Here is a 27,874-nt window from a genome sequence, read left to right as displayed (position 1 = left end):
AGTGAGAACGGCACAACGCCAAGAAAAGTCTTTCAATGGGTAGAAAAGTTTAAAGCAGGAAGAGCAACTGTAACCAACGAAACTCAATCTGGTCGACCAGCAACATCGGACACACAAGCCCACATCGACATGGCAAATGTCTTATCAGAGGAGATCGACGTATTACATTGCTTGTTGTTGATGCATGTTTGAATATCAGCTATGAATCTGCACATGTCATAATGTATGATGTGATGGGCGGCCACAGCTACTACCTGGCCGGGACACCAGCTGGACGGAAGGACCAAGGGTGAGAGCATCCGCAAGGCATTACTCACCCTCAGGACATTAGAGGGCAGCTCTCCGGGTGACTGTGGCACCGTGGATTCCCGCAGGGCACGCTAGGAGTTGGAGTTTGGCACAACCTCGGTTGGGTTCCATGGGGGAGCTGCAGAACCCTACTTTAGGCCTTCACCACACCTGGGAGTGATTAGAGGTCTGATTAATGAGCTTCTCAGTCGGCCTGCTTAAAAGGAGTCGCCTCATTTCACTCGGGGAGCCAGAGTCGGGTGGAAGAGGACGAAGCTTTTAGAGGAGGCAGAAAGATAAAGGGAGAAGAAAGGAAAAAGACGGGACTGTATATGTGGTACTTGGTGTACTGTGCTTTTGGAGGCAGCGAGGAAGACGCACTTGCCCTTTTGTAAATAAACGTGGGTTGTGCTACCCTTGAGACTTTGCAGGATCCCCTTAAGGTTGCTGGATGTTGTGGTCGGCCTGTACACTGGTACCGTGAGTGCTGTGGAGAGTGGAGGCAGAACGTCAGTGTTTATCCCAGTTGATTCCAGGGTTGGTGAATGGTGTGTTCTGCTCCTACTCTGTTCAATGGTTGCATGGACTGGGTGTGGGGCAAGGTCGTGGGGTCCTCTGATCTTGAGTTTGCTGACAATGCTGTGATATTCATGAAGTGAATTCATGAATTCATGTGTCAATTTCCCCTTGGGATTAATAAAGTATCTATCTATCTATCTATCTATCTATCTATCTATCTATCTATCTATCTATCTATCTATCTATCTAAGTCAATGAATGCTCTGATCGGGGCTCTCGAGAGACTGAGTGAGGAGTCTGAGTGTCTGGGTTTTTATGACCTCTTGGGCACAGCCATCAGTAGTGTTTCTGTCTGCAGAGAGACTGTCGATCGTGTCGAGAGGTTTATTCATCTCGGAAGTGACATTCATGTCTCTACTGACTCTTCCTATGAAGTCAGTAGGCGGATTGGGAGAGCATGGGGGGTCATGAGGTCACTGGAAAGGGGTGTGTGGCGCTAACGATATCTCTGCATAAGGACAAAGGTCCAAGTCTTTAGAGTCCTGGTGCTTCCTGTCTTGCTATATGGTTGTGGGTCATGGACGCTATCCAGTGACCTGAGATGAAGACTGGACTCCTTCATTACTATGTCTCTTCAGAGAATCCTTGGGTACAGCTGGTTTGACTTTGTGTTGCTCATGGACTCCTGAATGAGGCACATTACCTGCATTGTGAGGGAGCATCAGTTATGGCACTACGGCCATGTGGCACGATTCCCCAAGGGTGATCCTCATTGTTGAAGACCAGAGTGGCTGAACTAGGACAGGGGGACGCCCACATAACACCTGGCTGCGGCAGGTAGAGGATCATATCGGGAAGGTGGGACTGGACCACATGTCTGCCTGGGGGGGTTGCCAACCAGTATTCAGAGCTGTTTCGTAGTGTGGTGGGTGCTCCCCAACCTGACCTGACCTGACCTGAACTCATTTCTCTGCCTGTATGTGTCTTGGTTGGGCCAGTTGGAGCATCTCTGGTTTCCCCAATGATGAATCGGGGTATCACAAAGTTTGTGCAAAATGGCTACTCCAACTGATCTGCACAAGCCAACATCTGTCGGTGAATTTCAGCAGGTTTCACTCCCTCAGCTTAAATAAATCTCACCGTGGTGCATCATTCAACCGTGTTCATTTGATCTTGGCTTCAACTAGACTAACAAGGCGCTGCACTGGGTGTGTTCAGACTACCCATAAGACATCACGAAGGAGTTGTATTGTGTCAGCTTCGATCCGTTGCAGTTACCATGTAATTTTCAGATTGCCTTTACTTCTGGATTTATCCTCGTAATTCAGTTTTAGTAAGATTAAAAACACAAGGAAGCAAAGGAGGAAAATAACCAGCAGCTTTTTTGGCCTCAGAAACCCCCAAACACCATACCCAAATAATAAGGAACAGTTTGAAAAATTTCAAGCCAGATCATGACAAGTCCCTGGGTGAAATGCTTTTATTTACTAACTTTTATGTATAAAAACCCCATAATAGACAGAAACAAACATATAAAAGAGACTAATCCTGCAGTTCTGTGCTAATAAAGCTATGGCCTTATGAACCTTTGGACTCCAACTGGGCTTGAGTTGCTCAGCAGGCAGACGGTCTGCTTGTTTTTGGCCATACTGCCAACTTTTGCATTGCTATAGTGGTGTGATATTAGTGTAGGTGGAGACCCAGATTTGAACTAACAAGGGAGGCTACCTTCACTAATAACACACCTTGACAGCCTTTAAAACAGACGTTGGTTTCTCCTCAATTCTGGTGGTCCCAGTGCTAATGCGAATCCGACCTCTACATACGTAGCCCATCCCTCACCTTTCACATTGGATGTCCAGTCTGAAGAGCCACCAGTAAGACTAGCGAGTGGGAGTTTTTGTTCTGTTCTCGTGTTCATCTTTTTCGGCAAAGGTCCCGCAACCACCAAAATCAGGTATTTGTTTGGGGGGGATGGTTTGAGAAAATGTATGGATGATATTCAAAATGTCTATATCTGCAGTTTATGTTGGAACCGTCTCCTCCACCTCCTCAACAGATGGGCTATATACACAAAGTTCTACATTCCAAGTGGCGAGAAATAAAAGAAAAAAAAAAAAAGAACCGTGATACAAAGCACTATAAAAGAAATCCTAGCTTGTCTCCTGCTCCTGCTGTTAGCTTACATGTCACATTTCTGCATTCTGTAATTGCCAAATTCTTTTACTTGAAGTATGTAGGCTACTGAAAGGATGAGTGCCAAAAGAGAAGAGACGATTGCACTGCGTCAGGCCCTCTTTATCAAATGAAGATCAGAGGCGCCCACAGAAGATTCTCTGTTGGTACCCAAATCCTCGGCATATTCCAAACGGGTCGGAGCTGACTTTAAATATAGTCCTCAAAAATGGCTGCCCTTTTTTTTGATAATGTGTGCAGTGTTTTAATTTATTTGTTGAGGTATGAAGAAGTGATCTTAAGCTCTGAGCTTCCTGGCATATGGTACTTGTTGCAGGACCCGCTGTCACTTAATGTTACTATCTGTGACCCCTGTGTCTTTACTGACAGAAGCTAACTCAAAGGTGGGATGCCCCTTTGTGTCTGACTGTGAGCATAAGGCCAAAGTTCAACAAAAACTCTTCTGTTCTTGGCATTCATTAGAACATGAGAACAGTCTGGACGAGAACAGGCCATTCAGACCAACAAAGCTTGCCAGTCCTATCCACAAAATAACATCAAGTTGAGTTTTGAAAGTCACTGAAGTCTTAATGTCTACCACACTACTTGGTCTCTTATTCCAAGTGTCTATTGTTCTCTGTGCAAAAAAATATTCCTAATGTTTGTGCGAAATTTACCCTTAACAAGTTTCCTACTGTGTCCCCATGTTCTTGATGAACTCATTTTAAAGTCACTGTCTCGATCCACTGGACTAATTCTCTTCATAATTTTAAACACTTCAGTCAGGTCTCTTGTAATCTTTCCTCATAACTCATCCCGTGTAGCCCTGTAATCAGCCTAGTCGCTCTTCTCTGGAGTTTTTCCAGCACAGTTGTGTCCCTTTTGTAGCCTGAAGACCAAAACTCTGCACACAGCACTCTAGATGAGGCCTCAACAGTGCGTTTCTACTTGTTCTTCTCCGCCATTATCTGTTATGTATTACTGTTAGACGCTGTCTGTGGATCTCCCTCTCCCTCTGGGATCATCTAAGGTAGGTAATACCACCCTGGGTCGAGAGGAGGCACCCGCGCTAACCTTCTCCTCTTTTGTTTTTTCCGCATTACCGAAGAGACACCCAGTGAGGTCAACAGACCCCGCCTCTTCTGGTTTCCCCGCCCCTTAAAGGCCCCAGCTGCTGTAAGGAGGCATTCAGTTTGAAACAGACTGTGCTGCAGGAGAGACCTGCTTGCAATTTGAGGTAACCTACCATCTTATTTACTGTACCTAGTCTGAAGGTTTTCTTACTTTACCTTTGTTATTATTTGTAATTGCGCACATAGCGTTCTCAGAAGTCACCAGGCCAAGGGAATGCCCACGTAACATTTGGCTGTGCCAGATAGATGATCATTTCCAGAGGGTGGGACTGGACCGCGTGTCTGCCTGGGGGGTTGCCAACCAGGGTCCTGAGGTGTTTTGTCGTGTGGTGGGTGTGGCAACGTGCTGTAGCAGTGTATGCTCCCCAACCTGACCTGACCCGACTGTACAAATGATGTTTCAAAGCTCCATCTTTTCAGATGGGAGTCTTAACAGAGACTGACTAAGATTGTGCTGCCTTCATTTTTTGAGCCCTTTTTGAGGAAGAGGCGGGTCCAGGTGCCCAGCATTGGAAGTGACATCGTTGGTGTTAAGCTGTCAATCAATCGGTCCGCAGAAGATGAAGAGAGAGGGAGTGTTAGTTAGTCCACAGCTCCAACCCGTGGGACAACAGGGAACTACCCCTACTAGAGCCCTTAAGCCAGGGGTGTAGAACTCCAGTCCTGGAGGGCTGCAGCGACTGCAGGTTTTCATTTTAACTATCTTCTTAATTAGTGACCAGTTATTGCTGCTAATTAACCTCATTTTGGCTTAGTTTTAATTAATTTGACTCACGCTCCCTTAGTATTTTTTTCCTTAATTAGCAGGTCACCAAAACATTTTGACGGTGTCCTTAGAAAAAAACAAAATCAAAAGTTTTGGCAATGTCTGCTGGGGCAGAATGAGAACAGCAGAAAGCAACAAGGAATAAATAATGAGTTTAATTAACAGCAAGAATCAGCTTCTCATTAAGAAACTGGCTAGAGTGAAATGTAGGCTCCTTTCACATCTTATTTCTGTTTGGCTGCCATTTAATACAGAAAAGAATCAATTCAGAGGACTGAATCCTTAAAAACAGGGCTATTAAAATAAAAGGGAAAAGGAGTTAATTAGCAGTGAAAACTGGTCACTGATTAGGAAAAGGGTTAGAATGAAAATCTGCAACTGCTGTGGCCTACTAGGTCCAGAGTTAGACACCCCTGCCTTAAACTGTCCCCTATGCACAGACATGTGTCACTACACATAGTGGCATAATTCAAGTACAGTGGAACCTCGGGTCACAACTGTAATTCATACCAAAACTTTGGTCGTGACCCGAAGTCATTTCCCCCATAGGACTGTATGTAAATACAATTAATCCGTTCCCGACCATGCAAACTATATGTAAATATATTTTTTTAAAGATTTTTAAGCACAAAAATAGTTAATCATACCAAAGAATGCACAGTGTAATAGTAAACTAAATGTAAAAACATTGAACAACACTGAGAAAGCCTTGAACAGAGAAAACTAACATTGCAAGAGTTCATGCTACAGCCTTACAAACCGTTCATAGTAAACACTTTTTTTAATGAGTTTTAAGCACAGGGAAATAAATGAAAATTTGAAAAATCCTTAATTTATACAAAAACTAACCATAAACAACCAAGAAAACTAACCTTGCATGAGTCGAGTTCTGGCATAAAGGAAGTGAGGAGGAACTGGGTGGAGAGGAGATTACAGTTTTGAGGTAAAGTCTGTGACGATGTGGGTTCGCTGCAAGCTCCCATCTTGCTTCCGGGAGCCCTTAAACCCGTCGGTATTGTTACCGATGAGCACGACAGTGAGGCACTACAATGGAGCAATCGGATGGTGCAAAAAGTGCCAAGTGCTTTTAATAAAATCAACAAAACAACAATTAAAAACAAAGACCAAATTAAATAAAGTGCAGTGCTTTCAGAATCCTTCAATAAATAAATGATCCCATTTAAACAGAACTGAAGTGGAGGTTAAAATCCAATAGAAAAAAGTCTTCATTAAATATAACAAGATTAAAACAATGCTCGAATCAGTCTCTTTAAAAACAAGCCTGGTTCATTCTTTAACTGCCTTCTCGGCCTTAGGCGGCCAGCCCTCTCTCTCTCTCGCTCTCTCTCTCTCTCTCTCTCGCTCGCTCGCTCTCTCACGCTCTCTCTCGCTCTCTCTCTCGCTCGCTCGCTCGCTTCACAGGGAATGCACAGGGAGAGACTGAATACACGCGTATGAACTAGAAGGGAAACTGGCTTGTTCGTCACCTGAGTGTGTGGTCATGAACAGATGTAAAAGTTTGGCAAACTTTATGGTCGTAACACGATTTGTATGTGGTCCGAGAAGTTCGTGACCCGAGGTTCCACTGTACATTTAAAAAAAAATCATCATTCAGAGAATAAAAAACCTTTAAATATGTAGATTCACTTGTGGTGTACCACTCAAGCTGACTTACTCGGTCAGATCAGGCCATTTGATATCAGGATCGACTGAGATTTCCTGATAATCAAAGTCTTTTGTGGCAGTGGTAGTTGTGTGTTACAATTAGAATAGTTGGTTACCCGATCCCTGGCTCTGATTCTTATTATTTATTAACTAGGGGGCTTCGCTCGCCAACCACCCTGCCTGCACTACACGACAGCAACTTTGCATTTCTGCCACTCGCAAACAACAAAACTTTCAATTCTCTTCACTGAGAAGAAATACTACTTTACCTTATTTTGGCAACACAAATTAGACGATCTACAAGTCTCTGACGTAAAGTTTAAAGTCAAACAATATCTACATACTTCTGTCATATCGCCTATGTCAACAACAACAACATTTATTTCTATAGCACATTTTCATACAAAAAATGTAGCTCAAAGTGCTTTACATGATGAAGAATAGAAAAATAAAAAACACAGTAAGAAATTAAAATAAGACAACACTAATTAACATAGAATAAATAAGGTCCGATGGCCAGGGAGGACAGAAAAAACAAAAAAAAAACTCCAGACGGCTGGAGATAAAAATAAAATCTGCAGGGGTACCGAGGCCACGAGACCACCCAGTCCCCTCTGGGCATTCTACCTAACATAAATGAAACAGTCCTCTTTGTATTTAGGGTTCTCACGGAAGGACTTTGATGATGATGGTCATGTAAACTTCTGGCTTTAAGTTCATCAATGTTGGAGCATCATGATGCTTTGAGTAGATGGTGGTGGCACAGGCCGCCACCACAAAGAAACCGGAAAAAGAAACAGAAGAGAGAGTAAGGGTTAGTACGGATTTAATATGTCCATATATTCAATCTCTTTTCGCATTTAGCTTTCATCAGTATCGCACTGAATTTTGATTCCGTGTTTGGAATGACGTCGTGACAACGCAACGTATAACTGCCCATGAGTGAATATTGTTTCTTTCTCTCTACACGAAGTATGTCTGATAGTAGCATTCACACAAATGTGAAGTTATTGACCCGTGTGTGTGGTTGTAAATATTTTAGATGTGGGCAGAACTTTTTCAAATCACTTTGCATAAAGTCTTGTCTCACGGGGTTTGAAATTTTGTCTCATGGGATTTGACTTTCACCAAACAACGAATCTTTTAATTCTCGTGGATCGGCCTCTTCATTGGGAAGAAACATTGCTTTTCCCTGATGGCAACATGAGTTAGATGATCTACAAGTCTCCAACTTAAAGTTTAAATCTGAACAATATATTCGATCTCTTGTCGCTGTTCCGTCATTTCACCGAGTAATAATTTCTGTTTATTTGCGCTAATGCGATCTTTACTATCATTTCAAATTTTCGTACTGTCATTACTTGTGCTGCAAGTGTATCGCACCAACGGTTTTGAATTCTTTACGACGTTCTACTTTGTCATCTACTCTTTGACTTTTATTTCCGACCCCGGGCATGGTTAAATCTCTTGGCACAAAGTCTCGTCTTGTGGGACGTGAAAGTATCTCTCTTCAAAAGATCACGTTGCAGGATAAAAAGTCTCATCTCCGACGATTTTTTTTATTATAATAGAGAGATTTTTTTGGATCAGACATTTTGGTATTAAGGAAAGACAGGACAGACTTCCGGTTTCCTATTTTATTTATTTTTTATCTTCTGGTTGCTTTTTAAAATTCTTATGGTGTCTCCACTCTGACACCACAACAAGAAGCATAACAGCTTGGTCCCAAACGTCCTGACAAGTGAATCTCATGCTACCGTCCATTAGCTTGACAGCTCTCTATGGCTTCTCTTTTCCTCAGATGAAGAAGCCAAACATCCAGGGTATACATCTCCTCTCATTTCAATTTTTTTTTTCCATTGTTCTTTTGTGAATTTTTCAGAGTTTTGATTTACATTCCTTTACATTAAAAAAAGAAAAATGAAACCACTCAGATGCAGACAAACACATACAAATACATTCACATTCAAAGTGCATCCTCTTAGACATAAATATATTTGACCTCTCTGTATAGTTTTTGTTACAGCCCCCTTCCTAATGCAGGTAGACATGCTGTCCCCTTTCATCCAATGTCTTCTTCCCACTCAGGTGTCCTCCGATGTTCCACTCCTGGTGTACGATTCACTCCGACTATTCACACTGACTTGCTCTTTCATCCCCTAGAGGTGTCTATCTATTGTATGAGAGAGAGAGAGAGAGACAGAGACTCATAAAATGTTGCGGCATTTGAAGGCAAACCCACCGTATAATTGGAATGAGGAAAAAAAAAAACATGTCTTTTACAAATGATGTTGCAAAATTCCATATTTTCAAATTGGGAGTCTTAACAGAGACTGAGTAACATGGCGCTGCCTTCATTTGTTGAGGAAGAGGCGGGTCCTGGTGGACAGGCACTGGAAGTGACATCATCGGTGTTAAAGCTATCAATCATTTGGTCCGCAGAAGATGAAGAGAGAGAGAGAGAGAGAGAGTGTTAGTCAATGCACAGCGCCAACCCGTGGAACGGCAGGGAATTACCACTGCTAGAGCCCTTAAGGTGTCCCCTATGCACAGACACGTGTCACTTCACATAGTGGCACAGTTCAGGTAATCCACACAGTACATTAAAAAAAAGAAAAATCATCATTTAGAGTGTGGCAGTAGGGGGCGCTAGTGCTCCCTTGAACCCTCAGGTACAACTCCAGACACCAGGTAAAAGTCCAAGACTCTTTATTTTCGTCTTCCACCAATGTGCACCAAGCAACTTCCACTCTACTCATAAATCTGCCAATAACTACAATAAACACAATAATCTCTCTCCTCCTCGCCCAGACACTTTGCTCCTCCACCTCCCAGCACAGCTCATTCTCTGGACTGAACCATCGTCCTTTTATAGCCCCTGACCCGGAGGAGTTCCTGTCCCAACAGTCCACAGTTCCTTATTCCTTCCGGGTCAGGGCAATCAGTCCTTTACTTCAACCCGGGAGCACGACATTTCTTCCTGTCACGTGACCGTGACGTACTCCCGGGTCATACGGCATCACAGAGCCCATAAGCCCCCCCCATAGCGACTCCTGGTGGTCCCCAAGGTATCCAGCAGGGCTGTGTATAAACACTACAAAGTCCATAAGGCCCTGCTGGACCTTGGGACACGATCCTGCTGTCGGGAGAGCTCCTCCTGGCGGCCTGGGGGTGAGGACCGGCATGGGAAGCCGGCAGTCCTCCACAAGAGAAAAAAATAAAGCTTTAAATATGTAGTTTTACTTGTGGTGTACTACTCAGGCTAACTGACTCGGTCAGATCAGGCCATTTAACTTCAGGATCCACTGAGATTTCCTGATAATCTATGTCTTTTGTGGCAGTGGTAGTTTTGTGTTACAATTAGATTAGATGGTTGCCTGATCCCTGGCTCTGATTATTATTATTATTATTATTATTATTATTATTTCTTTTGGATCTGACATTTTGGCATTGAAGAAACACAGGACAGACTCCTAGTTTCCAATTTTATTTATGTTTCATCTCCTGGTTGCTTTTTAAAATTCTTATGGTGTCTCCACTCTGACACCACAACAAGAAGTGGTCCCAGACATCCTGACAAGGGTATTTCATGTTACCGTCCATTATCTTGGAGGGTTGTGGTTTCTGACAGCTCTCTATGGCTTCTCTTTTCCTCTGATAAAGAAGCCAAACATCCTGGGCATTCCATTTTTTTTCTTTGCTGAAATACAATTTTTTACATTGTTCTTTTTTATTTTTTTTAAGTTTTGATTTGTGTTACTTCACACTGAAAAAAGAAAAATTGAAAGCTGACCATACAGATACAGACAAACATATATAAATACATTCACATTGAAAATGCACCCTCTTAAATGTAAATAGATTTTACCTCTCTATGTAGTTTTTGTTACAGCCCCCTTCCTAATCCAGGTGGACACGCTGTCCCCTTTCATCCTTGTGGGGGTGTCTTTAGTTTCCTCCAGAGCTGTCAAGATCTACTTCCCACTCAGGTGTCCTCAGATATTTCAAAAATAAATTGCATTGTATTGTATTCAGGATCACTGGTACAATTGGTTATGCTTTGACCTGGGTTCCTTCCTTCCTCTGCTTATGTTTATGTTTCTTTTTCCTACATCCATCCATCCATCCATTATCCAGCCCGCTATATCCTAACTACAGGGTCATGGGGGGGTCTGCTGGAGCCAATCCCAGCCAACACAGGGTACAAGGCAGGAAACAAACCCCAGGCAGGGTGCCAGCCCACCGCAGTTTTTCCTACATTCACTTTTCAATTTGAATTATTTATTATTATTATTACTTCTGCTAATATTTTTCTATGCGTTTGTCATTTAGTCAATATGTTTAATGTACTATTGTTTAAAAAATAATTAAGTTCCACTTCTTTAAAAGCTTTTATGTTTCATGCATTTTTATGGGAGGTTCCCCAGGAGGCGGGGCCACCTGTCAATCACCATTGAGGGACTGCTCCCAGCTCGATAAAGGCTCATGGGATTTGCAGTCCCTCTGTCGTACGTTGTGTGTGTGCTGGTGGTTTGGTGAGTTGCCCCTGTTTTGCTGCTCTTTGTATTTTCTGTTTTTTTTTTTTTTTAACATTAATTTGTACTGCTAAAGAATTTGAACTTTTCATTTATGTATTGGGACTTGGTTACTGTGGATTGACTCCTTTAGGCACTTCTTTTGTGTTTTTTGCACAGATGCAGACAAACATATATAAATACATCCATCCATCCATTTTCCAACCCGCTGAATCCGAATACAGATCACGGGGGTCTGCTGGAGCCAATCCCAGCCAACACAGGGCACAAGGCAGGAACCAATCCTGGGCAGGGTGCCAACCCACCGCAGGACACACACAAACACACCCACACACCAAGCACACACTAGGGCCAATTTCGAATCGCCAATCCACCTAACTGGCATGTCTTTGGATTGTGGGAGGAAACCGGAGCACCCGGAGGAAACCCACGAGACACGGGAGAACATGCAAACTCCACGCAGGGAGGACCCGGGAAGCGAACCCGGGTCTCCTAACTGCGAGGTAGCAGCGCTACCACTGCGCCACCGTGCCGCCCTATATAAATACATTCACATTGAAAATGCACCCTCTTTATGTAAATATATTTTACCTCTCTATGTAGTTCCTTCCTAATTCAGGTGGACTCACTGTCCCCTTTCATCCTTGGGGGGTGACTTTAGTTTCCTCCAGAGCTGTCAAGATCTTCTCACTCAGGTGTCCTCAGATGTTTCAAAAATAAATTGTATTGTATTGTATTTTGGATCATTGGCACAATCGGTTATGTTTTAGCCTGGGCTCCTTCCTTCCTTGGCATATGTTTGTTTCTTTTTCCTTCATTCACTTTTCAATTTGAATTATTTATTATTATTACTTCTGCTAATATTTTTCCATGCATTTGTCATTTAGTCAATATGTTTAACGTATTATAGTTTAAAAAATAATTACGTACCACTTCTTTAAAAGCTTTTATGTTTCATGCATTTTTATGGGAGGTTCCCCAGGAGGCGGGGCCACCTGTCAATCACCAGTGAGGGACTGCTTCCAGCTCTATAAAGACTCATGGGATTTGCAGTCCCTCTGTGGTACGTTGTGTATGCGCCGGTGGTTTGGTGAGTTGCCCCTGTTTTGCTGCTCTTTGTATTTTCTGTTTTTTTTTACATTAATTTGTACTGCTGAAGAATTTGAACTTGTCATTTATGTATTGGGACTTGGTCACTGTGGATTGACTCCTTTGGGCACTTCTTTTGTGTTTTTTTTTTGCACAGATGTAGACAAACATATACAGTATAAATACATCCATCCATTATCAACGGGGTCTGCTGGAGTCAATCCCAGCCAACACAGGGCGCAAGGCAGGAAACAAACCCTGGGCACACACACACACCCACATCAGGGACAATTTCGAATCGCCAATGCACCTAACCTGCATGTCTTTGGACTGTGGGAGGAAACCCACGCAGACACGGGGAGAACATGCAATCTCCACACAGGAAGGGTCCGGGAAGCGAGCCCAGGTCTCTTAACTGAGAGGCAGCATCGCTACCCACTGTGCCACCGTGCCGCCCTATACAAATACAATCACATTCAAAATGCACCCTCTTAAATGTAAATATATTTTACCTCTCTATGTAGTTTTTGTTACAGCCCCCCCCCTTCCTAATGCAGGTGGACATGCTGTCCCCTTTCATCCAATGTCTTTAGTTTCCTCCAGAGCTGTCCTCTGATGTTCCATTCTTGGTGTACGATTCACACTGACTCACTCTTTCTTCCCCTAGAGGCGTCTATCTGGCCATTCTGAGAGACTTCAGGTAATCATCAGAGAGAGGGAGAGGTTAGGAGCAGGCGCTGACAGAGCACATCGTCGCACCCACCACATGACAGACCACCTCAAGATCCCAGATTAGGACTTGAGTGCAGCCATGCGATGGGTGACACCTCGGCCTCGGTGACACCACACTAGTTCAGATGGAATGGGACAGTGTGACATTTTTTTTTTTTTATGAGTGCCAATTCAATTCTGCCACCAACTCCCTGGTTTTCCCTGTAAGTTGGAGGGCCTACCTTGCAGGGCTGGATGCAGATTATCGTCATTCCCCGGACGGAGCAATCACAGGTTAAGGGCCTTGCTCAAGGGCCCAACATACGTAATCGTCAATGTACATTTTAAAACAAAAAAATAGTCTTTCAGAAAAAAATGTAAATACATTTGAAAGCAACATAATTAAAGCTGAAGTGTGAAATAGCTTCCCCTCGGGTGAATGCCACCTCTGTTTAAAGTTGGCCGGACTGCCTGCACTGAAAAGGGAGACCTGATTTGCATTTTTTAACGTTTTTGTCTCTCGTGTGCACAGATAGATGGAACAAGCCAGAATAAAATGACAAGTAACAAATACTTTCTGTGTGTGTCCTTCTAGTCAAAGCAGTCACCCACGTCCATCCCTAGAGGTGACTACCTATAATACGGCCTAAGATACGCCTTCTCATCTTCATCTTTCTTCCTTCTACACCCCTTCCTATTCAATCGTTCATTTGTTCTTTGAACTTGCTTGTTCAGATAAGGTTGGCATTGAGAAAGCAGAAAAAACATTATTAACTGTAATGATTATCAGTAATAATCCATCCATCCTTTATCCAACCTGCTGTGTCCTAACTACAGGGTCATTGGGGTCTGCTGGAGCCAATCCCAGCCAACACAGGGCACAGGGCAGGAAGCAGACCCCAGGCAGGGCGCCAGCCGACAGCAGACGATTATAAGTATTTTAACTCACAAAAAACCAATGACTGCACTTTGTATTAGTTATGATGCAGAGAGCTCTATGATTTTATACTTCTATATGATTTGATCTTCATTTAGGTAGGGAAGGAATTATGTTTATGCACAAAATATGAGACTGGCTTACGTTCTTTTATTTGAAAATGCTGACCTCTTGATATTAACAGAACACCCTGTGATATTATAAATCATTGTGACTGGTTTCTTCACTCTTGCTTACAAATATAAGACACAAATGTCATTTATGAATTAATAAATAAGGGCTATTAATCGGGCGGCCGGTGGCGCAGTGGGTAGAGCTGCTGCCTCGCAGTTAGGATACCCAGGTTCGCTTCCCGGGTCCTCCCTGCGTGGAGTTTGCATGTTCTCTCCTCCCACAGTCCAAAGACATGCAGGTTAGGTTCACTGGCGATCCTAAATTGTCCCTAGTGTGTGTGAGCGCCCTGCCCGGGGTTTGTTTCCTGGAATTGGCTCCAGCAGACCCCCGTGACCCTGTAGTTAGGTGTGGACAGTTTATCCCGGCCAAGTTCTCCAAGCCGCCAGATGGAGCCCTCCCTGCAGTATGGAGGTGCCCCTAAGACCAGCAGGGAGTCATGGACTATGTAGTTTTTATCCTCAGCCCTGCTGGAAACCACAGCAAGAGGGAGCTGCAGGGAGGACCAAAGACTTATTTGTGCACTATGACCCGGAAGTTCATCATAGGAAGAGCGACGGGCTTCCGGGATGAAGAAAAGTACTTTTTACCTGACCCGGAAGTGATACAAGAGCACATGGACTGGGGATTGGGAACACTTCCGGGTCAGGGAATATAAAAGGACTGAGGGAGCTCCCAGATGGTGAGCTGAGCTGGGTGGTAGGAGGGCAACGCGTCTGGGAGTGGAGGATTGTTGATTGTTGATTATTGATTTATTATTGTGATTTATGAATAGTGTGGAGTGGAGGGTGCTTAGTGCACATTGTTATAATAGAAAGAATAATTGTAGCACTTTTACCAGGTGTTTGGCGTGGTACCTGAGGGTTCAAGGGAGCACTACTGCCCCCGACTGCGACATTAGGATATAGCTGGATGGATGGGTTTTGATCCAAATAAATGTACTGTTTGAGTGAACGCTTCAAGGCAATGCTGAGCACCACTCAAAGGCCCACCATTAACTTACCCCATCATCCAGTACAGCCAGTGTCTCCGGGAGGGTGGACATCTTGTACAGGTTACGTGCAGCTCTGTTGTCACCGTTGTGATGGTTACATTACTCCCTCAAAGGTCACCCAGTGTCCCCATGATGAGCCAGTGGCCTTGTGTTTTACAATCCCAGCCTGTAAGACATGACACCGAGCTTCGGGGGGGCCGCTGTCCAGTGTCCAGAGCTCTCAATAATACGGGTTGTCGTTCTCCATAAGCACCACACAAAGACAAACTCGGGCTCAGGTGTTCACAGGTAGACTCGCAGAGCGAGGGGAACGGAGCAATAAAAAAATGAGGTTATTACAAGAAGATTATATTTCAGAAGCAGCATACAGTAAATCGTTCGGATTTATGCAGCGTAAATCATCTGCCCTTACTTGGCAAGAACTGCAGTCAGCATTTCCACTGAATCCTCAATTAGCGCTCTGCAAAAAAAAAAAAAAAATTTAAACTGCATTTTACTATTTATTACGGCTTTGAAAATTGAAGACACAGCAGATACAAATAGTGTATTTCATTTCACGTCAGCCTTTTGCAAGTCGATAAAAGCAGAAGAGCAATGAAGAAGCTGGCAATATGCAAAGTGAGCTGCGACAACACGTGGCACTGAGGTTAAAACCTTACAGTGTTTGGCGTTTTTCTTTGCCTAAATGTAACGTCCACTGTTCAGAGTCATGCCGTGTCCATCACAGCGGCAACTTTACATCTTCATGGATAATTCCTCACTCGTTTACAACAAAATGAGACCACTTAATCCAGCTTGCAGGGGGGCTGGAGCCTATCCCAGTAGCACTAGACGTAAGGCAGGAAAGGTGCCAACCTGTAGGAGGACATGCTTATTCACAGGCTTACGGTCACCAGTAAAACCTGATGAACCATGCTTTTGGGATCCGGGAGGAGAGCTGGAGTGTCCAGAGGGAAAAAAGCCCATTCAAGACACTAAGAGAACATGCAAAGATCTGTGAAGGGTTAATACTAACAACTGCGCCGCCAGGCCATCCCTCGCTCATTCATATCAGGCCAGTCCAGTGACTAAAGAGCAGATGGGCAGCAGGATCTCACCTCAAAGCTCAGCTCTGTGTTTTGGGTCCGGAAAATACTTGGATGGAAGACCACCTGGGACACTGTGCCGTAGAAATGGTGCTGTCTTTCAGATTAGACGTAAAATCCAGGTCCTGATTCTCCGTGGTCATTAAAGATCCTTTGTAAAAAGCAGGGGGTATCCCGATCTCCAAGCTAAATTGCCCACCATGGCCTAGTCGTTCTGGCCCCCCAAATCAACCCCTGTCTCTAAGCGGCTTTCTCTCTCACCACTTCACCACCTAACTGCTCAGGTGTGCTGAGCGTAATGCACAGAAAATGGCTGCCGTCGCATCATTCAGGTGGATGCTGCACATTAGTGGTGGATGAAGTAGCTCCCCCCTCAGCACGCAAGCCACTTTGAGTTGTGAGAAAAGTGCTATATACATGTTAATAATTATTATTATTATTATATCATCATCATCATCTATGAGCAGTGTGACCACCTTGTGGTCTTATGATGTTCTGAAGACCCTTCATAAACTAGAATGGCTCTGGGTCAATGAGCATGGGTGCTTGTGAGTTGGTACCCAGTCCTGGGGTTGCCCCTGGTTTTCTTAACTGGGTTTTGCCTCCCCACAAACTTAACCAGAAGAATAATGAATTATAGTCATGCTGTAGTGTTAGAACTAGGGTCTTGAAAGTGGGGTTCACACCCCTGCATGGAGTTTGCATGTTCTCTGTCTGTGTGGGTTTTCCTCCCATAGTCCAAAGGCAACATACAGATTAGGAGGACTGACAACTTTAAATTGGCCCCTGCTCTATGTGTGTATGCGTGTGTCTGTGATGGCATGGCACCCTGTCCAGGGACTGTCCCCACCTTGTGCATGATGCTTGTTGGAATGGCCTCCATTCAATAATTCTCTGCCTAGACAGATCTGTGAGGGGTTAGCACTAACTACCACACCGCCATATCATTCCTCCTTTGTTCATTCCGACCAATTAGATGACTAATAGGCAGACGGACTCAATCGCAGTTCTGTGTTCAGGCCCAGCCAGTACTTGGATGGGAGACCAACCAGGAAAAGCTTGGGTTGCTGCTGGAAGAGATGTGGGTGAGACCAGCAGAGGGCGCTTACCCTGTTCTCTGAATGTGTGTCCCAATGCTCCCACTGCAGTGATGGAGATGCTGTGCTGTTAAAATGGTGCCCTCCTTCGGATGAAACATAAGCACCAGATCTAGACCTTCTGGGGTCATTAAAGATCACTGGGCATCCTTCATAAAGAGTAGGGGATACCATGATGTCTTGGCTAAATTGCCCGCCATGGCCTGGTCATTCTGCCCCTCTCCTAATCATCCCCTCTCTTTAATTGGCCATCTCTCTCATTACTTCACCACCTAATAGCTAATGTGGGGTGAGCATACTGGCATAAAAATGGCTGTCGTCACATGACCCAGGTGGATGCCACACATCAGTGGTGTTTGAAGTGACTCCCCATTCACTATGTAAAGTGCTTTGAGTAGTGAGAAAGGTGCTATATACATGTCAAGAATTATTATTATTATTAATTATTATTAATTATAAAAAAACATCTTGGAAGGAGACGATATGTGATCTTCTCGAAAGACTTGACATCCCGTGAGACAAGGCAGTGAGACAAAAGGACAGCTGCTGTACGGGCTTTTAAACGATCGACGTGCCGCACGACAAGCAGAACACGTAGATCGCCAGCAGCAGAAGAAAGACAACAGCTGATCTGACCGCAGCTCCTAAGCGTGCGTTCAGCCCCCTCGCCCCCTTCACAACGCGTGTGGCAGAGAAGCAAAGTGGCTGGAGCATAGCGCGGGAGTGGGGGAGTTCGAATGGAGCAAGCAGGGGGCAAAGGACCCAAGTTATTATTATCATTATTAACAACTATGGTATAGCAGGTCCGCCGCTTCAAAAAGAAGGGCCAGGTTTTTAAATCCGTATAGCCGTGCTGTTCTCCGTGAGCGCGATTGCACGACCGCGGAGAGTTAAATGAGGTGGCTGGAGCGAGTCGCACCTGTATGTGCGGGTGCGGTCGTTCTTGATAGCCTCATTGGCTTCCTGCAGCGTGTAATTAGGGCGCTGCGCCACGGAGACGCATGAGGGTGTGTGTATATACAGTACACGGGTCAACACCAGAAAAAAAAAGGGGGATATGAATAGAGAGATCGATCGAAGGGGAGAAATGGAAAAATGGAGAAAAAGGAGGCTAATTGAGAGGAAAGAGCAGTCCGAGGAAGAGGATGATCTGGCCACCTAGAAAGAGGAGACAGAACGAGCTGGGGCCCCGCGAAGGAGCGTTTGGCGGTTGCGCTCTATGAGGGTAGTTTGCCCCACTGAAAGTTCGAAAGAGTGGGGTGAGCAAGGCAGGTGTCTTCCCGAGGGATCAGAGGAGCGATTACAAGTGCGCGTAGGATGAAGGGAGGAGAGCCGACCTCGTCGGTCTGGCAGTGACATCCGTAAGGGGGCCAATACGGAGGTTGGCTTAAGGAGCTCGTGGCTGTTGGGCCTCTGCCGGCTGCGAGAGCAATGGGTGAGCCGAGGAGAAAGAGAGACGGAGGTGGGCTGGAAAGGAGAGAGATGAGAGAGACTGCATTAACTTCTGCATTTTATTTTAACCTCGGATTTTAAAGGATTTATTTATTGATGATTTTTATCCCCACTGGACACTGGTTTTAAGGAATATTTATTGGGACTGAAGCACTGCACTTTTTGTTTTGATTATTGTTATAATAAAAGCACTTATGCACTTTTTTTTTTTTAAATATCACCTGGCTTCATGTTTGAGAATTGTCCTCACTTGTCGGCTCATCTCGGTGACATTACTGATGGTGCAGGGTTCAGGGGCTCCTGTAAAGATGGATGGGAGCGTGGAGCGGACCTGCATCGTCACAAAAACCTATAGCTCCTTTATCTGGGAGCAGTCTGAATGTGTTCCCTTGTGATCTCATGGTGTTCTGATTCACACCCCCGTGTGGAGTTTCCGTGTTTTCTGTTGGTGTGGGTTTCCGCCATCTGGAGTCCAAAGACAGACAGATTAGGTGGATTAGTGACTTTAAATTGGCCCCTGGTGTGTGTGATGGCCTGGCACCCTGGCCAGGGTCTGCCCACACCTTGTGCCTGATGCTTGTTGGAATGGCCTCCATTCAACACTTCTCTGGCTAGGCAAGTTTAGAAAATTAATGGATTGATCTGTGAGGGGTTAGCACTAACTACCACAGCGCCATGTCCACATTCGTTCATTCTGACCAATTAGATGACTAATAAGAAGACGGGCAGCAGGACCTCGCCTCATAGCAGATGGACTCAATCACAGTTCTGTGTTCAGGCCCGGCCAGTACTTGGACGGGAGATCATCTAGGAAAAGCTTGGGTTGCTGTTGGAAGAGATGTGGGTGAGACCAGCAGGGGGCGCTTACCCTGTGCTCTGAACGTCGATCCCAATTCCCCCAGTGCAGTGATGATGGACACTGTGCTGTAAAAATGGTGCTGAAACATAAACACCAGGTCTTGACTCTTTGGGGTATCTTTTGTAAAATGTAGGGTGCGTCCCGATGTTCAGGCTAAATTGCCCTCCATAGCATAGTCATTCCGGACCCTCTAATCAATCCCTCGCTCTAACTGGTAACTGTTGCTCACTGCTTCACCACCTAACTTCTCATGTATGATGAGTATATTGGCTAAAAAATGGCTGTCGTCACATGACCCAGGTGGATGCCACACATTAATGGTGTTTGAAGTGGCTCCCCATTCACTATGTAAAGTGCTTTGAGTAGTGAGAAAGGCGCTATATACATGGCAAGAATTATTATTATTAACAACCTATAGCTCCTTTATCTAGGAGCAGTCTGAATGTGTTCCCTTGTGGTCTCATGGTGTTTTGAAGACCCTCCATAAACTAGAATGGCTCCGGGTCAATGAGTGCGGGCGCATAGGAGTTGGTACCCAGTCTTGAGGTTGCCCCTGTCTTGATGAACTGGGTTTTCGAAACTTGACCGGAAGAAAAATTAATTGTAATCGTACAGTTTTCGTGTTATCTGTCGGTGTGGGCTTCTGCTGTCTGGAGTCCAAAGGCAGGTGGATTGGCAACTTTAAATTGGCCCCTGGTGTGTATGTGTGTGTGTGATGGCCTGGCACCCTGGCCAGGGTCTGCCCACACCTTGTGCCCGATGCTTGCTGAAATGGCCTCCATTTGACACTGCTCTGGGTAGGCGAGCTTAGAAATCCTACAGAAATGAAGTGTAACTCTGAAATTAAACTGCGCAGGTTGAATATAGAAATTCAGCTCCTCCCGATTGTTAAAAATCCAACTGTTGACTGTGTTGGCATCGTAATCCTTACTTTAATGTGTGTTATCGTGAATATTTTTTTAAGATGCGAGATAGCCGCCAGGCTTTTTCTTCCCTCCGCACCTCGTCTTTCCAGAGGACTCAGAAGCAGCAGCAGACAGCCTGCCGTCCTTTGGAGACGTAACACCGCAAAGACTCAGGATTTGTTTTCTTCTGCCCTCTGTTCGCACTCGATCGGCAGTCGAAAGGAGAATCTCGCCTGAAGAAATTCTGTCTTGTTATGCTTCCATAAACTGGATTGATACGTGTGTTTATTTTTTGCTCCACCGCATTAAAGGATATTTTGCACAATCTCCGATGAGGGTCTAATTAGGTGTTCAAGACTGTTTTTCTTTTGCACGGTAATACGCAGGGGCTCGAAGCCCCCAAATCTGCTGTGTTTGTACATTCTGAGCAATACAAAACTATCAGTCCATACAGGAGGAATATTTATCATTTTTTTTCTTTAGCTTAGCATTATTAATGGGGGGGGAAATATATCATTTATTTTACACATACGGCGGTGCTCTCATACTCCAGTAAAGGATAAAGGAGCCCAGCTCTTCAGTTTCTATAATTGTGTTTTAAAACCTGGGGTTTTGGAAATGAACGAATGAACAGAGGAATGACTGATAACCATAATAGCAGATGGCACCGCCTGGACCCTGGTTAGATTCCTCATTTTGGGTGCCCCCTATATCAGTGTGAGGCGGGCCCCCCTGGGGGGGTGCAAAGAAGTGAAAAAAATAAAACAAGAATCGAAAATATGAAAAATACATCTATTGAAACCAAAACAAATTAACTTAAAGTACATTCTGATACTAAAAAAATAAATATAGAGTTAGATAAAAGTTAAGTAGTGTCGGAGATGACTGGAGTGGCAACCCGGCCGGGACGCCTAGGAAGACCCGAAGAGGGCTTATGCTCGCCTCAGACCACATGGGGGTGACCACCCTGGTTCCTCTGGGGTCCACGTGTACAGAGCATTGAAGCTCTACCCTGTAGGGGCCCGTGGTCACCGCCAGGGGGCGCCCCTGTGCCTTGGGAGCCCTGGACCTCAGCACTTCCGCCACACCCGGAAGTGCCGGGGTGAAGAGAAGCGGGGCCACCCAGAGTGCTTACGGGTACGCAGCCGGCATTTCCGCCACACTGGGGAGTGTCAGTGGAAGATTTCCGGGAAGCACCTGGGGCACAACCGGGTGCATATAAAAGGGGCCGCCTCCCTTCATGTGATGGCTGGAGTCGGGAGGAGAAAGACAAGGTCTTGGAGGAGAGGAGGAGGAGGTGGCCTGAATAAGGAAAGAGGCACTGTGTTGTGGCCAGGACTTTGGGGACTTGTGGCGGTTGGTGCTGCACTTGTACATAATGGAGTATGTGAATAAATGTGTGTTGGGTGACTTTAACGTGTCCGCCTGTCTGTGTCTGGGCTGGCTTCCACAGTAGGTATCTATGATATATCATTAATTAAAAAAGAACAAATTGGTATCAGTGGGCTCCTTTCAAAAAAGCTCAATTAAAACTGTTATGAAATCTCGGGTCGCAAATACGTAAAGGTTGAGAAATGCTGCCCTGTATTACTATGAACTCCACCATATTGACGTACTGTACACTCACTTAGCCAAGTCTTAGGACCACTCGTACTGGGTAGGGCATCCTTTTGCTCTCCAGACAGCCTCAGTTCTTCATGCCATGGATTCCACAACATGTTGTTTGAGATTCTGCTCCATGTTGGCATCGCTTGGGGGTCCAATCGATTAAGATGGCCCCAACCCCAGAGGGAATGCCCAGTGTTAGGCATTCTATTGCAGGATTGAGCAGGAAAAGAGTAGAGTCTTCAAAAACAGGGGGAACTGCACGGGTGGTCCTCCCAGAGGTTGGATAAACCTTAAGAATACAACTTCACATCCTACAAGGAAGTGGGTCCTACATCTGCTCCCCTGCCTAAGTAAGCACAGCTCCAGGGGGGTTACATTTACATTTTCTGACCCTGGCTTAATGGACAGCCTGGAATACAAGTAGAAACTTAGGAGACCCACTATAGCAGCTACCTCCTCGTGGTAGTGGGTCAGATACAGGGAGTCCTGTACAACAACTCGACATACAACATTTTTCAGTTTACAACGCTCACTCCCATAAAAACTTAAAAAAACTGAGACATCAGTGTTTCGGCTTATGGCATTAGCATTGTGCTTACAGACTATGTGGGCGAACTAGTTTGGTTGCGCGCAGCGGAAGAATACGCAGTGTGACAGATAGGGGGCACTATTGCTCCCTTGAACCCTCAGATCAAACGTCAGACACCGGGTAAAAGTCCAAATAGTTGACTTTTTATTAATAAACAGTGCAGAAAGAACCCTCCTCTCCACAATTGTCATAAATAAATTCACAATACTACAATAATCAATCCTCCACACTCCCAGACGCATTGCCACCCTTCCACCCAGCTCAGCTCAATATTCTGGTGTTCTATAGAGTCTTTTATAGTCCCTGACCCGGAAGTGTTTCCCATCCTTCAGTCCATGATTCCTTATCACTTCCGGGTCAGATGAAAAGTCCTTTTCTTCACCCCGGAAGTATGTCACTTCTCCTGTCTCTGTGACTAAGACGCACTTCCGGGTTATAGGGCACAAACGACTCTCTGGGCCTCCCTGCAGTGTCCCCTGTTGGCCCCTGTGGTATCCAGCAGGGCTGTAGAGGAAAACACCATTGTCCACGATTCCCAGCTGGTATCTGGGGCACCTCCATGCTGCAGGGAGAGCTCCATCTGGCGGCCTGGGGGTATTGGCCGGGATGAAAATCAGCAGTAATGCAGAGTATGAGTGAGGGACTTGGCAAACGAGTTTTGTTGCGCGTGGAGGAAGTGTTCTGTATGTGTGGCCCTTATCTCGGCTCCTAAACGAAAGTCAAAGTCTTCAGATGGCAGTGCTTCGAAGAAGAGGAAAGCCATCACGATGGAAGTAGAGTTAAACATTGTAAAGAGGTCAGAAGGAATGAACAACAACAACATTTATTTCTATAGCACATTTTCATACAAACAGTAGCTCAAAGTGCTTTACATAATGAAGAATAGAAAAATAAAAGACACAGTAAGAAAACAAAATAAGTCAACATTAATTAACATAGAATAAGAGTAAGGTCCGATGGCCAGAGGGGACAGAAAAAACAAAAAAAAAAACTCCAGACAGCTGGAGAAAAAAATAAAATCTGTAGGGATTCCAGACCATGAGACCACCCAGTCCCCTCTGAATGACGGTAAGGAATCACTCACAGTGTACAGTACAGTATATTTATGTCCTTTTCCTTTTTCTGTGGCTTATTTGTTTTTTTTTATGTTCTAGATTATGATTTTGCAAATGTGTTAGGATGGGTAAGTGACTTAGGCTATGGTGTGTTTCGACTGTCGCAGGAACGGGACTGTGTCGTAACCCGAGGACTCCCCTGTATTTGGAACCAACAAAAAAGAGCTCAAATAATAATCACATGACACGGCTGGGGAAAGGATGGCAGCTCCAGGGTTTGGAAAGACCCTTCCCAATGAATCCCCTGTGCATTCTGGAGAGTCATTAGGAACTCAAGAATGTCAAGAAGACATTTCCATCTACAGAACTGCCGCTAGCTGGATGTTTTTTTGTTTTTTTTTTGTTTTTTTGCACCGATTCTGACTAAACTAAATCCCAGTTACCGAAATACTCCAACCAGCCCGTCTGGCACCAACAACCATGCCAGGGTTGAAATCCCTGAGATCACATTTTTCCCCATTGTGGTGTTTGGTATGAAATTTAATTAAGTGAAACTCCTGTGACCTGAATCTTCATGATCTGACACTTTACTGTCACGGCATTGAGACACGGCCACATGGTAACAGCAGATACGCGAATGGCTGCTACCGCTTTGGTTGTGGTTGTTTCACATTGTGCCTTTCATTTGTTTAGCATTTCTGGTCTTTTCAGATCCTGGAGTAGCTTTCAAACCTTTTAACTCCTACTGAGGCTATGACCTGGATGGATTGGCGTAGGTTGATGCCGTATAATACAGTTATATAATCATTTTTCACGTATGACATGGTAAAGAGCCTTTAGAGAGTGCCAGAAAGACAAAAGCTGCCGTTATGGCCATTCAGATGGAGGTTAGTTTTCCATTCCCATCCCTCCATGAGCACCTGTTCTAGTCTCAGTCAGACGTCCACAAAAGGAAGTCGCCCTGCTTAGCTTACCTGTAGGTGAAGCAATTTATCCCTCCAATTAGTAACCATCTTCATTTTTAATAACCCTGCTCTTGGTATTCATTCCTTTCCCTCTGCTCTGCGGACTTCAAGCTGTGCTTTCTTCTCTTTTAATTTTCGGTAATTTGCTAGCAGAGTTTCTAGGGAGCAAGATAACTTTTAAGGCATGATTAAAACCTAAAAAAAGACAAGTCTGGTTGGCTTAGAAATGATAGCGCGTAGAACTCAAATTAATCTCCAAAAAAATTTTAAAAAACAACTTTATATATTGGAATTAACATGCAATCGAATTTTTCTCCTCTAAATATGTAACCCCACTTAAATCTGCTTTTTAAATGATCTCTGATGGGCTCTATATCAGAACAAATTAAGATTTAAACCAGTGTGAAGAACACTGAAAATACAAAATGGTTGGGGTCCCAAATGGGAACAACTCCATTAAATACCCCAAGGATTGAAGGGTAGATGCTGTCCCTGGTGAAGATCCTTTTAAAGCAGGGGGATCCAACTCCGGTCCTGGAGGGCCGCGGTGGCTGCAGGTTTTCATGCCAACCCTTTTCATAATCAGCGAGCAGTTTTCACTGCTAATTAACTCCTTTTCCCTTCATTTTAACAGCCCTGTTTTTAAGGATTCATTCCTCTGAATTGATTTGTTTCTTCATTAAATAGCAACCAAACAGAAATGAGAAGTGAAACGAGCCAACGGATAACCAGCTAAACTGTAACGTCAAACTCCAGCCAATTTCACTCCAACCAGTTCCTTAATGAGAAGCCGATTCTTGCTGTTAATTAAAGTCATTATTGAATATCATGACTTCTTGCTGCTCTCATTCTGCCACAGCAGACTGTTGATTTTCTGTTTTTTTTAAGACCACCGTCAAGATGTTTTGGTGACCTGAGTAGCCCCCACAACCGAGACCTTCACCTTTCTTTATTTTCAGGTTAGCTGGTCATGTGGCAGTTTGTTTTGTGTCTCATTGTTTGGCTGCTCATTAGAGAAAAAGAAACAACTAAGCGGTCTTAGTCACGTCAATTAAAACGAAGGCAAAACAAGTTCATCAGCTGAAAAAATGGCTCACTGATTAAGAAAATGGTTAGATTGCGGCCCACCAGGACTGGAGTTGGACAGCCCTGCTTTAAAGTATAGTGGAGTGGGAGTGGCAGAGGGCGGAGAGGTGGGCGGAGTTAGCCAATAGAGTCCTAGAACTTCTTCCAGGTCCACAATTTCAGAAGAGTGAATTCTATGGTGTCTTTTGTAATTCCACCACCTTAACTCGATGTCACATGACTTCTAGTTGGTAAGGGATGTCAGACTTGATGGCCGAGGTTGCTAGTCTCGTCTTATCTCACATGTTATGTTTACACAGGAGAATGTCAAATTACACAACTTCTACTCAGAAGGGGAATGTCAAACTTGATAAATAAAACTGCTCATCTCATTGTCTGGGGATGTCAGACTTAATGGCAAGATTTTACAAAGCATGACAAATTCATATGACCCAATAACAGCTTTCCAGAACAGTTACACTTTTCCAAAGTATCATGAGTGTGTCCTTTTTTCTAGCAGCCAATAATGTAACGGCAGATGGCATTTTTGTGTTTTTTCCATTCTGTCATGGTACATAAAGCACTAGACATCAAAGAGAGATGAGCCTCTCTTTTGTTTGTGAGGTCCAGCACCATCGTTAATTGTAGCAATGAGGAATATTATATGTTTTGTGCTACTGGCTGATCCCATTGGTTCTGAACTCTCTGGAGATGTCAACAGATTAACATATAAATGAAGTCTGTGACTGAAAATTATTGTAAAATTGTGTGATGTGTCAGAGTCCATAGTTCAGACAGGAGCATGTTGTGGAAAATTGTGTTTTGGCCTCTTCAGATGTTATCTGTTTCATCTTTGGAATTCTTTGATGAGTCTTATAGGTTGCTTATAAAAGATATTCTTCTTCTTGGTCTTCATCTTTTCCCTCTACTATGTGAGTTCAAGGTGCCTTCTCCATACAGCCTTCTCCATACAGCTCGGTCATACACCTCCTCGCAAGTCAGACCCTTTTCTTTCCTTCAGATCTTCATTTCCTTTAGCCATCCACCTCCACTTGGACCTCCCTTGCTTTCTCTTCCCCTCTACTCCCATCCCCATCACTGTTTTGGCCACATATTCATCATCTCTCCTCATCACATGTCAATACCACTTCACCCTCCTTTCCGGTACTTTCTTAGATGTCTCTCCCACTTTTGTTATACCTCTGATGATCTAATTTCTTATTCTGTCCTACTTTCAAACTCCACTCATCCATTTCCACGTTCTCATTTTTGCCAAATCTGACTTCTTCTCCTGCACTCCCTTTACTGCCCGTGTCTCATCTCCATTCTTCATTGCTGGTCTCACCACGGTCTTAAAAACCTGACCTTTAACCTTCGCCTTACACAACACTTCTGATACCTTCTTCCAACTCTTCCATCCGTGCTGCACTGTAAGGGTTATCACTGCATCTAATTTTCCATCTTGGGCTACCACTAATCCTAGATATTTAAATTTACTGTGTCCACTCTTTTTAATTAGTTCACTCAGCAGGCTAACTTCTAAATGTAAATTTCAAACCTCATATATTCTGTCTTCATTCTGTTTATCTTCAACCCTTTATCTTCCAAAGCCCTTCTTCAATCTCCCAGCGTCCTCTGAGGATCTTTTTTGATGCTACATAACACAATATCATCAACAAAAAATATGCACCAGAGGGATTGGTCGTTTATCCTACGACTTAACACTTCCATAACCATTCTGCTGACGCCATCTTATATTTCTTTGTTTGGTCTATTTTGAGGATATCCCTGCCTGACCTCCGCCATATTGTTTTTACGATTGTGATGCCTGTTGCCAGTTACCTAACCTGGTTGTATCACTGTAACCTTCCCTATTTAAGATAGTGGCACACTAATCCACTTCCAAGCTTTCATTTTCTATATAACTACATTTTGTGCTCTGAATAAAACTAATTAGGGCGAGGACCTTTGTGCTCTGCTCCTTTTGCCTTTCACTTGAGTTTTTTTAATCGGCTTTGGCAATCGCTTCTGACTTTGTTTCTGCTGGACTGTTTGAACTGAGAATGCCACTCAAACATCACAAAATCCAATATTAAATGGGCTTATCGAAGGGGAAAATGGTTTTCTGGAATGTAAAAGGACATAATTATCCAAACAAAAGGAAAACAACAAACAGAAAGGCACTCAAAAACCTGATTTAGTTCTGAACCT

The 27,874-nt window shown here is 44.3% G+C and overlaps 1 protein-coding gene across 2 annotated transcripts in view; it reads left to right on the top strand.

The window, feature by feature from the left end:
• Nucleotides 1-27,874, top strand: part of LOC120540444 (caM kinase-like vesicle-associated protein) — a 253,971-nt gene that overhangs the window by 113,743 nt on the left and 112,354 nt on the right. Inside the window, exon 1 of one of the 2 annotated variants that reach the window (XM_039771263.1) lies at nt 4,152-4,219. The exons of the other annotated variant lie outside the window; for it this stretch is intronic. The gene's annotated coding sequence lies outside the window, so the exon portion shown is untranslated. Of the gene's footprint in view, nt 1-4,151; nt 4,220-27,874 lie in introns of those variants that run through there. 2 annotated transcript variants of the gene reach the window in all.

The sequence above is a fragment of the Polypterus senegalus genome, chromosome 12 (genome assembly GCF_016835505.1).
Source record: "Polypterus senegalus isolate Bchr_013 chromosome 12, ASM1683550v1, whole genome shotgun sequence".
Taxonomy (NCBI): domain Eukaryota; kingdom Metazoa; phylum Chordata; class Cladistia; order Polypteriformes; family Polypteridae; genus Polypterus; species Polypterus senegalus.
The sequence above is the reverse complement of the archived record's forward strand: the minus strand, read 5'-3'. Positions and strand labels throughout refer to the sequence as shown.